The following is a 10832-nucleotide window of genomic DNA, read 5'->3' as shown; positions in this document are numbered from 1 at the left end:
TTTTGTGTGAGTGTAAATGTGAGAGAGACAGATCCATCCTGTTTTTAAACAGAGGGAGAGTGAAACAGAGACCAAATAAGATATTTATATCTTTATTATGTATGCATGTGTTATGCATCTGTGTGGCATTGGCCAAATAGGTTCATATGTTTTAATAGATTTGTGTACATATGTATCCATTTATACATGCGTGGGTGGGCCAAAGCTATTTTTATTAACTTGTTTTTGTTTTGGTATATGTTATTGTGTAGGTTGATTGCCAATGTAGCATAGATAAGGAAAACCTTTTTACTGGCTTGTAAAGTTTTGTGCAAGTGTGTGTTGAGATTGCAAGATAGCATGGAGCACTGAGTGTTCAGCCAAGAACAGGGAAAAGCTCTTTTTGGACAGAGGAGTCAGTCATGAATCAGGTGTGATACCTGCACTAGCATCCGTAGCGCCAAAAAAAATACACCCAAAGTGGAGCCGGACTCCAGCTCAGTCTCTTTTCGTGGAAGTAATTACTGGGGTGTTCAAGTTGTCACTTTTCATTTTCTTTTCATAATACATTCATTTGCCCTTTCCCACACAAACACTTCTACTCCATTAACCTGCTGCTTAACCCTACCACCTCACCTTTGTGCTCCATTTATCTGCAAAACAGGCATGCACCAATTATTCACTATTCAAATAAATGTAGTTCCTTGAGCAAAGTTTCATTTGTTCAAGTCTTGGAAAGCTTGGGGTCACACCTCTGACAATAATTTGTTCTCTCAGTATTTGAAAGGTACAGCAAAGCAAACGGACACTTGCTATTTTCATTTGGAGTAAGTCTGCATATTATTCAGATCAAGTACAATACAAGAGCATCATGGTGGTGCAGGCGTTGACGTTTCAAACTCACAGCAAGAAGGTCCCTGGTTTGATTCTGAATTGGAGACTTTCTGCAAACTGCACAGATGAGAGGGTGAATGATTGTTTGTCTCACTATGTTGCCCTGTGATTGACTGGGGACATGTCCAGGATGAACCCTACCTCTTGCCCAAGGACATCCCCATCCCAATGCCCACCCTCCACACCATCACTGCAACCTTGAGTGCAGGTTAAGTGGTATAGATAATGAAAAAAATAAAATGTAGCTATTATTCCGTCTAGATGGGAAATAGCTGATTTTTCAAAGATATTTATTTACTTGTGGTGAATTTGGAATTTTTATTTTACCCTTATTAATGCTTTCACTTATATACTTTATGGACATCTCTGGTTTGAAAATGTAGGTAATATCATGTACTGTAATGTAATGTAAAAAAAAAACAGGCATAAACTTCATGGATCCATTTTGACCTTCATAAAAGATATGACAAGGCAGACTAATTGATTTGTAATCTTTGGCTCAAGATATTGGTCGATGTCAGCTGAAACTGATTAAAAATGAAATGTTGGTATCTGTAACTTGATCTAATGTTTTTTAACCAGCAGCCAGGGATGACTATAGATATTTTCTCTGATGCTCATTGGCAACTCCTGAAGCTTTTTATGAGTTTTAGGCCCATATATATATATATTCCAAGTTATTATTATGTGTTGTTGTTTTCTTTTGTTTTTTTAAATCACGGAATTCCACCATACCGCTCATCTGGGATAGTGTTGCCAGATGTGTTGAAGTGTTGAAAAGGTCGAGTGCAGAAAGTTGATTTAAAAAGATGTCATTTACACTTATTTTTCTGTGTAAGTATTGATTTTGGTGTAGAAAGTATTTGAATAAAAGTAGCACAAGACAATATCAAGGAAAGAAAATGGTAAGATATTCTGTTTTACTCTATTTTTATCACTGTTGAATAAATGGTCACAGTTCACTTCAGTGATTTGGAAGGAAATTCCAAGACTTTGGAAAAAAAAACAAAAACATTTCTTTTCCCAAATTGTGTTTAACAGACAATAACTCAATTGTATTTTGGGGTTGTGAATTTAATTTTATTAATTTTTTTATTCATTTATTTATCTATTTTTAATGTATTTCATTTTTTTCAATTTTCCAATCTTAGTGGATTGAAACTTCCTATTTAACTTCATTGCTGTATTTTCATGAGTGTAAAATTGTTAATATAGAGGGATCTGAGTTGTGATTTCACAGTCTCTTGACAGATTTTGGGAAATCTATAATTAGTCAGCCCATCTATGCGCACGACCTTTTTGACAGTTATGGGTTCAGTACTGGTGGGACGTGCTGGGTTTACAGTGGCTGGGCAGGGAATGTTGTATGTGACTCAACTCAGGGCTGTATGGGTCTGGACAAGTCGTCTGACGTCCCCATCAGGGTTGCATAGCGGACATTGCCATTTTACAAGAGAGGAGTTAAGTGTTGAATTTCAGTGTCACACAGGGGTAACTAACAAGTACACTCCCAAACCCATGGCCTCCTCACCCTGTGTCCCTCACCACCCATATCCATTATGTCCCTATATACTCCTCACTCCCTACACACCCCTTTCCTCCCCCATTTAGCTCTTGCTGCAATCACATGCGCAAGTGCATTCGAAGACCATTCATACTGTTTCACTGTTGTAAATGTCACCTGAGTTACGCTCTCACTCTGCTTTCTACAGACAGCCCTTTATTCGCCACCTTTTTAAAAAGGACCCACGCTCACGTTTCATGTTGATGTTTTCTCCTTTTCTCTTTTTTAGATGTCAGAGAACCCTTTGTCTTCCATATTCATTCAGCCACACGTACAGTTTTTTCCAATGAATGTCAAAAATCCCTTTTAGTTTATCTTTCTTGTGATTTCTAGTTTTATTTATGAAGACCCTTTGTTATTTTCATTTATTTCACAAAATATTGTTCATGTGTGCCTTTTCATTGAGGTGTAATGACGAGTATCCGGTCTCGCCATGTATAACTCCACTCATAGTATTTAAGTGAAGCAAATATAGTTGAAACAATATTGCCCAATTCACTTGATTTTGATCATAAACTTTACTTTTTCCAGATGTGAATGTCTTTCATGTCTGTATAAATTGTGTTCAGCAATAGCCTAAGCACAAAACCATATGATTGTGAAACACTTGTTATCTGGGTTCTGACTGAATGTGATACGTTCACACTTCTTCCACGATGCAAAGATCATGTGCTCAATAGGAGCCTGGTCTGATAGTGATGACAGCATGATTAATGCCTGCCTCCATTCCTACCCACACACCGACTCCACAGAGCAAGTCTTTGCAACCTGAAGAAAGGCATCACTGTATAACTACAGAGGCAAAATATAAGACATTTTGATTAAAGCACATGACATGTTTGGATTACCAGATTTCTTTTTCCAATGTCTTTCTCCTCCTGAGGTGTTTCGTGGTTTTACACAAATAAAAGGGTGCACTTTGCTGCTGTGTCATCACTTCAGATGAAAGGCTTTCTTATGGTGACACTCAGGTTTATTTTGAGTTGATTTCCATACTGTACCATTGGTTCACTGTTTGCACAGTGTTAAGACATTTTTCATGTTTCTTATTCATCATCTTTGATGTTTGCCCACATCAGATATCTGAAGACCATGTGCATGCCACAGAAGTATGTACTGTATGAATTACTTTTGTTAAACTTGATACTATTCTAACTGTTTTGGTTATAATCTTACATGCTTGTATTGCTTCAGCATTGTCAATTTTAAGATGAAATGAATAAATGACGACAAAATATCTAGAGTTGCAAGGTATATCACCAAAGGATTTATTTTTTTTCTCCTCTAAAATCATTAAAACGCTGTGCGGTTGATTTATGCATCACCACTGAGTGAGTTTCTTAAGAGATCCCGAGAGGTGAAAGTGCTTCCTCTGAAACCAGCTTTGTTGACTTCAGCACCTTCATTAATCTTCCACACATTGCTATAAAGAAGCCTGTGTGGAGAATGAGGAGGGTGCCTGGGACCAAATGGTATGTCAGAGTGAGAGCAAACTCAGGTTGCTGCACCAATTCAATGCCAGCCACTGCCAATACAAGCTATCAGGCCACATGGACAAGTTCCTTGACAAACCGCTCCATGCTGCCATCTCTCTGGACTGTCAAGGGTTGTAGCAAACCTAGGATAACATTATGAAAACCACAGCTCAAAATGGCAATTCAGTGTTTCACATTCTTGGTTTATAATTTGCAACATCATGAGTCATAGCAATCAAAGTTCTGGAACCACCCAGAGATCATACATGTTGAACAGCACAGCACGTTCAACATGTATGATGCTAGAAGTGCATTGGACAGAGCGGTTGATCATCCAGGCTTATGAAACAGACATCAGAGAAGGGCATCCGGGAGTCCTAGATATTTGGGCGAAGAGGGAGGTTGTAGGGAAGTGTTGTTACGGAGTTGAAATATTGACATGAACGAGAGGGATAAGAATGAAACAGTAAAAGGGCAGTATGAGATATATCTCTAAATTTATTGCCATTCACAATACAAAAATCAGTGTTGATATCTTGAAAATCTTGGTTATTCAAATATTTGTTGTCATATTAGGTAGCAATCAAAGATATACCGATATTAGATACATCAGAACTGGAGGGATCAACAAGGCAAATGAGGCATAATGAAAGTGAAATGGAAAATTTCATGGCTTAGATAATAACTTCTTTCTCTCTGCATCAAAAAGCCTAATTGGTAATCATTCATTAATTGCAATAGAAATCAAGACCAAAATGCATCAGCACTCATGTTTCTCCAATCAAAATGTTGGATGTGAAAAATGTCCATGAGAAAACATGGTTGCTATGGAATGAATTGGTTTAATTTCACTTCTATATTCCCTAAATAGTTCTATCATGTCTATAAAATCGCACCATTACCATGGAGAATGTTATGAAAAATATTCCGCTGTAAAGAAAAAGGCGGTTACAAAATCACTGCCATGGTTCTGCAACGCGTCAGGATATTATTAAACACTGAGTAGAAAATAAAGCAAAAGCATGAGTTGTGTGTCTGTCAACAATCACTTGATAACCATAAAGTGAAGTGGTCTGACACGTTTAATGTATCCCACAGGAGTGAAGCCACAAATGGCCCTGTGATTACAGACTTTTTTTTGGCAGCTATTTCACTTGTCGTAGCAGTAAAAGCACAGGTGTAGCTCTGAATGTAACATTAGCAATGGCTTTTTCCATTTATAGGTGCCAGAAAGCATGCAAACAGCATACTAGGGCCCTGGCAAGTAGAACATAAAGGGACGATGACATTAATAATATTGGTATCACCTGCATCAGATTAGTTAAAATTAGGAAAATCTTTGTGTTCGCGTTCGGTGACAACTGTTTTTCAATTTGAGATTTTACTGTTTTAACTCTTTTTCATTCTAGGCACAATCAAATAGAATTAGAGTACAACTTTTTTCAAGTTCTTTTTTTTTTTTCAACAACATCAAAAACTATAAAACTACTACTGCTTGTAAATGAGCCTCAGCTCACATGTTTTTAAGAGAATTAATGACGCACTTCTTCGCATGTGCTTTTACAGCTGTTATCTCATATTTTGTAATTGTATGTTTCATCTGTAAGAGCTGCAGCACAGGAGAGTGACCAGAAAGGCTAAATGTGCTCAGTGGTATGTAATTGATTTATTTATCTTGTTGTGGGATAATTACTGGTACTATTTTGGAGTATTCATTTCATCCTGAGTATTTTGTATTTGACCTTCCTACTTTCTGTATATGCATTTGGCTAACAAGAGCCAAACAAAGCTAATGACTACTTCCAAATACAGATTAATTGCTGTTTTCCTTCTATGGTAGATATCTGCAGTTGGGGCAATTTTACTGTGTCGATATTCATGTACTGTGAGTTGCTTGGTTGTAAATAAAAACAAGGTTATGTTCTGCATTATAAAGATGAGTGGTTGTTACCATATTGCGAAGACCTCCATTGACAAGATGTATTGTTATTCATAAAGTAAGACAGGGGTAAAGCGGCACATTGAATGATTTTTGAGCAAATGTTACATACAGAAGTTGGTTTTAGAGTAATGTAAACAATACACAGTCAACACTGATGAAAAGCATTTCCTTGATTCATTTGTATCATTTCAACCGCAACGTATTCATCAGGCATAAGGTTTTCATCAGGCTTGTGGTGATGTGAATGATGCAAATACAGCAAAGTGTGGTTATCGCTTGCATCTATTACTGAGCTTGTAGCCAAGCCAGAGCCTTGTGTGGGGTCTGAGGTGAGATCCTTACCGTGCAGACTAAGCACTTTGGATGCCAGGGGCCGTTGATCACAGTCGGGAATTTCTCCACCAATTCCCCGCAGCCTGGACATTTTGGAGCAAAGAGTCGGTAGAAGTCCATCGTACAATATTACAATATTCTTCCCCATCCTTCTCCAGAAAATCTAGTTAAAAGACATGTTGCATGCAACAACAAAAAAAAAACAGCAGATAATGAATCATTTGCATAGTGGTGAAAAATTAAATTACTCCACAGGCTTTGTGGTACCTTCAGCTCCGAGTTGCTTTCCACAGTATGTGCAGAAGAAGTGTTCTGGATGCCAGTTTTGGTGCATGGCTGTTAGAATGTTCTGGTAAGGCAGTCAGATGTGGAAATAATCATGTATTCTGCCTTTGACGATTATTCCAGTTTTATCATCCTGTGTGTTCAGATATCAGAGAGCACACAAATATTGATTGCAACCACCATTGCGAATAATTGTTGCATTCATCTCTGATTGTCTTTGGTCGCCAGCTTGAATCTGCAGAATGAGTCTGTGTTACAATGACATCTGGGATACATCATAAAAATTTGTTACATATGACTCCATGTCATCATACAATATTCCAAAAATCATTGTATAACTAAAGCAGATCAAGATATTATATAAATAAAATCTGTATGATCAGAAGTGATGTGTTGGTATATAGTTGTAATGAGATCTTTATGTGTCATTTTTGTTGAACCATCATTTGTCGTTTGTACTTGTTTTACACAAAAGAAAGTATTTACTGCAGAGGCAAATAAAATGTCTTGCAAAGCTCATGATGTAAACACCTCTGCAGAATGTTTTTGTTAACAATACAATTTAACAAATTGTTACGGACAAACAGGTTTATTTTTCGGTGTCATTATTTTGTCATTAGCTAAGGAGAATCTTACTATAAATTGTGGGGGCAGATACAATGTATTATTTATGCAATTATTTTTTTATTTTCTCTGCCATTCAAGACAGTATCATTTACAGAATGTTCAGTGACAGTGACAGTGACATCCCAACAGAGTGTGATGAAGATGTGGTAGTGTTCTTACCTTTTGTGGTAGACTGGTCCTCACAGTCACAGTTTTCACATTAATTTGTAATATATTGTCAGAAATGTCCAAAAAATGGTACACACATTATGTTCCATGACCCTCTCAGTGACAGGCATTATCTGCATCTGCCCCACTGACTCAGAATTCCCAGCAGGGACACTAAAATGTGACAGCTTTTGTCACTGTACTTTACCAAAGTGATGCTACTGATGAATATATCAAACACTGTGCTCATCAGATTCAAATTGTGACAACTGAGGTGACAGTTCTTAGATAGACAGTACATAGCTCTCACTCATTACATGAAATGCCTCAGTGTAATTCTGTGTTTTGTATAGTTTACACAAAGCAACAAGCGTCACACAACAGATTCTGAGCAGCTTAGCTGAGCTAAGAGCTGCTTAGAAAGCTTCTCTGATGCCATGTGTGTTCATGGAAAACATCGGCGACATTTTTTTCCGCACTTTGACAGATGTCGTTTAAACATTTGTTATTAGATCCAACTGAAAATAGGTTAAATAGGTAATTTTTCGTCCTGTTCATCTCACTAGTTCTACCACTGACAGTGCCACTTGTCTAAGTTTGACACAATAGTTTCAAACAGAGATGGCAATCAAAACATTGATTTTCATAGGTAATTTTTAAGTCTCAAAAAACTTTGCACACTTCCTATTAATATTGAATAAACCTTTGGTGCCCAACTCCATCTTGCATGCTACACATACAAAGTGCTCTTGGTGCCACAGAAGAACCAACGCTGAGATCATCTGCAGTATCGAGGGAAATACATTACTTAAAGCAACATGCTTGTTTAATTTGCTTTGCAAGTAGTCTTCTCTGCTTTTTCCTTCATTTTTGCTGTTATACAGTTCAGTCTACAACCAATGACTTGAATTCCTCTCCATGCATTGTAGAAAATTCACTGTACCTTCCCTTCAATAGATTTGTTGAAACCGGCGCAGTGGCCCACAGCAACAGTGTGGATGCCAATCTTTTCCAGGTCAGAGGTCAGCCCTCCAAGCAGATCATCCAAGGTATCTGTGCTCTTGCTTTGGGATGAGGCCTTTTGCACTCTATCCTCTAAGCTACGTGTGTCCGTCTCCTGTTGTCCTATTTCTGTTTTCCTTTCTACAGACCACTTTTGTGCAAGTAGGGGTGGTGTTAATGGGGAAACTGGATCCTAAATGATAATGCAGATTAAAAGAACCACTGTAAAATAAATTGAAAAGATGGCTAGAAAATGCTGTTATACCACTTTGTCGGTGGAGCTGTGTGGTTCCAATTTTACATCAATGCTGCCCTCTATTGACAATATGTCTTATTTTAGTCTCCGGCTGCATTATTTTCTAGATAGGTTTCAGAACATTACAAAATACTTTCTATAGATGCCATAAAATAAAAACTAACAAGCTAGAAAAGCATTTTTAGGTTATATTGATTCCCACAAAATAACTTTTTGTAAATTGCAGAGATTGCACCGACCCGTTGTCCCAGACCTTTCAGCTCTTCCAAAATGGAGTCCAGCTCCTCAGTGGGTGAGCTGGATCTTGGAGAAGCTTCTGGGGGAAGTGTCATGTCACTAAAGACCAGAACACTGGAAATTTAGCCTTGCCATCAAGGTGTATAAGGACATATTTGGGGAATATTTTTCAGTATAAACTTATGTCTCTAAAAATGATACGTGGACTCATAACCCAAACTTTATTACTCCGCAATCTACAGGAAGAAATAGAAAATGAAGAAAGAAATCTATGGTAAAGTTATTACGAGTAATCAATTAATCCCTTTTGAATATACACAATATAAATATTATTCTGAATTTGAGGCTCGCCAGGAAATATTTAAGCTGGCAGTCTTTTCCTTTCTTAGTAACTTCAACAGGCACCTGAGGAGATGGGAGTTAAATATCATGGGAGAAAAGAAGAGGCCATTGATCCCACAGAACAAATGTGGGCATCAAAGGAGCATCTATCGGTAAACTTGACAGTAAAAAATAAGATGAGATGGAATCTATCCATCCATCTTCCCCAGCTTATCCGGAGCCGGGTCACGGGGGCAGCAGCTGGAGCAGTGAGCCCCAGACCTCCCTCTACCCCGCCACATGGTCCAGCTCTTCTAGGGCGACCTCAAGGCATTCCCAGGCCGGCCTGGAGACATATTCTCCCCAGCATGTCCTGGGTCTTCCCCGTGGTCTCCTCTCTGATGACATGCCCGGAATACCTACATCGGGAGGCATCCAGGAGGCATCCTGACCACCTGCCCAAGCCACCTCATCTGACTCCTCTCTCTGAGGAGGAGCAGCAGCTCTACTCCAAGCTCCCCCCGGATGACTGAACTTCACCCCCTATCTCTAAGGGAGATATGAGATTTGGTTGAGATCTGGTGATTGACTCGGCCATTGCAGAATATTCCACTTCTTTGCTCTAAAAAACTCCTGGGTTGCTTTTGCAGTACGTTTTGGCTCATAGTCCATCTGTACTGTGAAGCGCCGTCCAATCAACTTTGCTGCATTGTATGCATGTATGTTGCTTAATACAAAGTTTATATGCAGCTGGTATAAAGGAACAGTGATAGCAGTCCTCTTAGACTGATTAAGGGCAAAAGAAAAGGTGGCCTTTAAAAGTCTCCTCTGTAAAGCATTTGCAATACAGAATTAAGGATAACCAGAAGTACTTATAATCCCCCCTGTTGTCCTGAACTGTGAGGCTACAGGGAGAACAGATAAAGAACCTTCTTTATCTGCACTTCCTGTAGCCTCCTGTAGTTCTGAATCCCAATTGGGTCATTGTCATTTACATACATATATTCAATTTTGCTGTGGCTAACCTTTATTCCTCTCCCGTCCAATGCATACCTCCTTCCTTCCTGTTCCCTGCTCTCACTACTAAAAATTGGCCAGCAAAACATTCATTTTCAGGTTGCCTCATGTTGCAAAGGTGCAACTCTTGTTTGAAGTTGCACAATGTCAAACAAACATGGGAGTTCTGAAGGGAATTCTAAAGATTCAGGTGTCATGAAACCAAGCAAAGGGAAAAGATTTTTTTTTGACAAGACACCAGCTAAATTCTAATGATACATTCTAGAGCCAATTTTAACTGTCACCCTTAATGTTACGATTGAGTTCTGTTGGAACCAGTGTCTTTTGGCAGATGTAGTTATTTGACACAGAAAAATGTTAAAAAAAGAACAACAAAACAGAACTATAAATAAAAAAAGGGCTGTGTGTAAAGCAATTACTAACTGCATTGCCAAGCTATGCCCTACATAGTCTGAATAAAAATGCCTTTCTTACATCATTTAATCATTTTTAACCTGTTTTTAACTTTGCAAATCTTCAGCTCCCATCAGTAACTTTTTGACTATTCATCTGTCTGGCTATGACCAAAACAGGAAAACACCAAAAACCTGTTTCTTACTAAGCTCATTCATACTTGCATCTGTTTGAGTGTATATTCACTTAAGTATCTGTGTAGGTATTTGCAGCAGTTCTAATAACCAGCTGAAAATTCTGTGAAAAATTTAATTTCCTCAAATGAGAAATATGTGCTGCTTCTCTAAGACTTTTCATATC

General features: G+C 38.2%; 1 pseudogene; it reads right to left on the bottom strand.

Moving 5' to 3' along the window:
• Nucleotides 1-3933: 3933 nt before the first annotated feature.
• LOC147225852 (leupaxin-like) lies at nt 3934-10063 on the bottom strand (annotated as a pseudogene).
• Between the last annotated feature and the right edge of the window lie 769 nt (nt 10064-10832).

The sequence above is a fragment of the Fistularia commersonii genome, chromosome 16 (assembly GCF_037954325.1).
Source record: "Fistularia commersonii isolate RoL2024-O1a breed Wild chromosome 16, RoL_Fcom_v1.0, whole genome shotgun sequence".
Classification (NCBI taxonomy): Eukaryota; Metazoa; Chordata; class Actinopteri; order Syngnathiformes; family Fistulariidae; genus Fistularia; species Fistularia commersonii.
The sequence above is the reverse complement of the archived record's forward strand: the minus strand, read 5'-3'. Positions and strand labels throughout refer to the sequence as shown.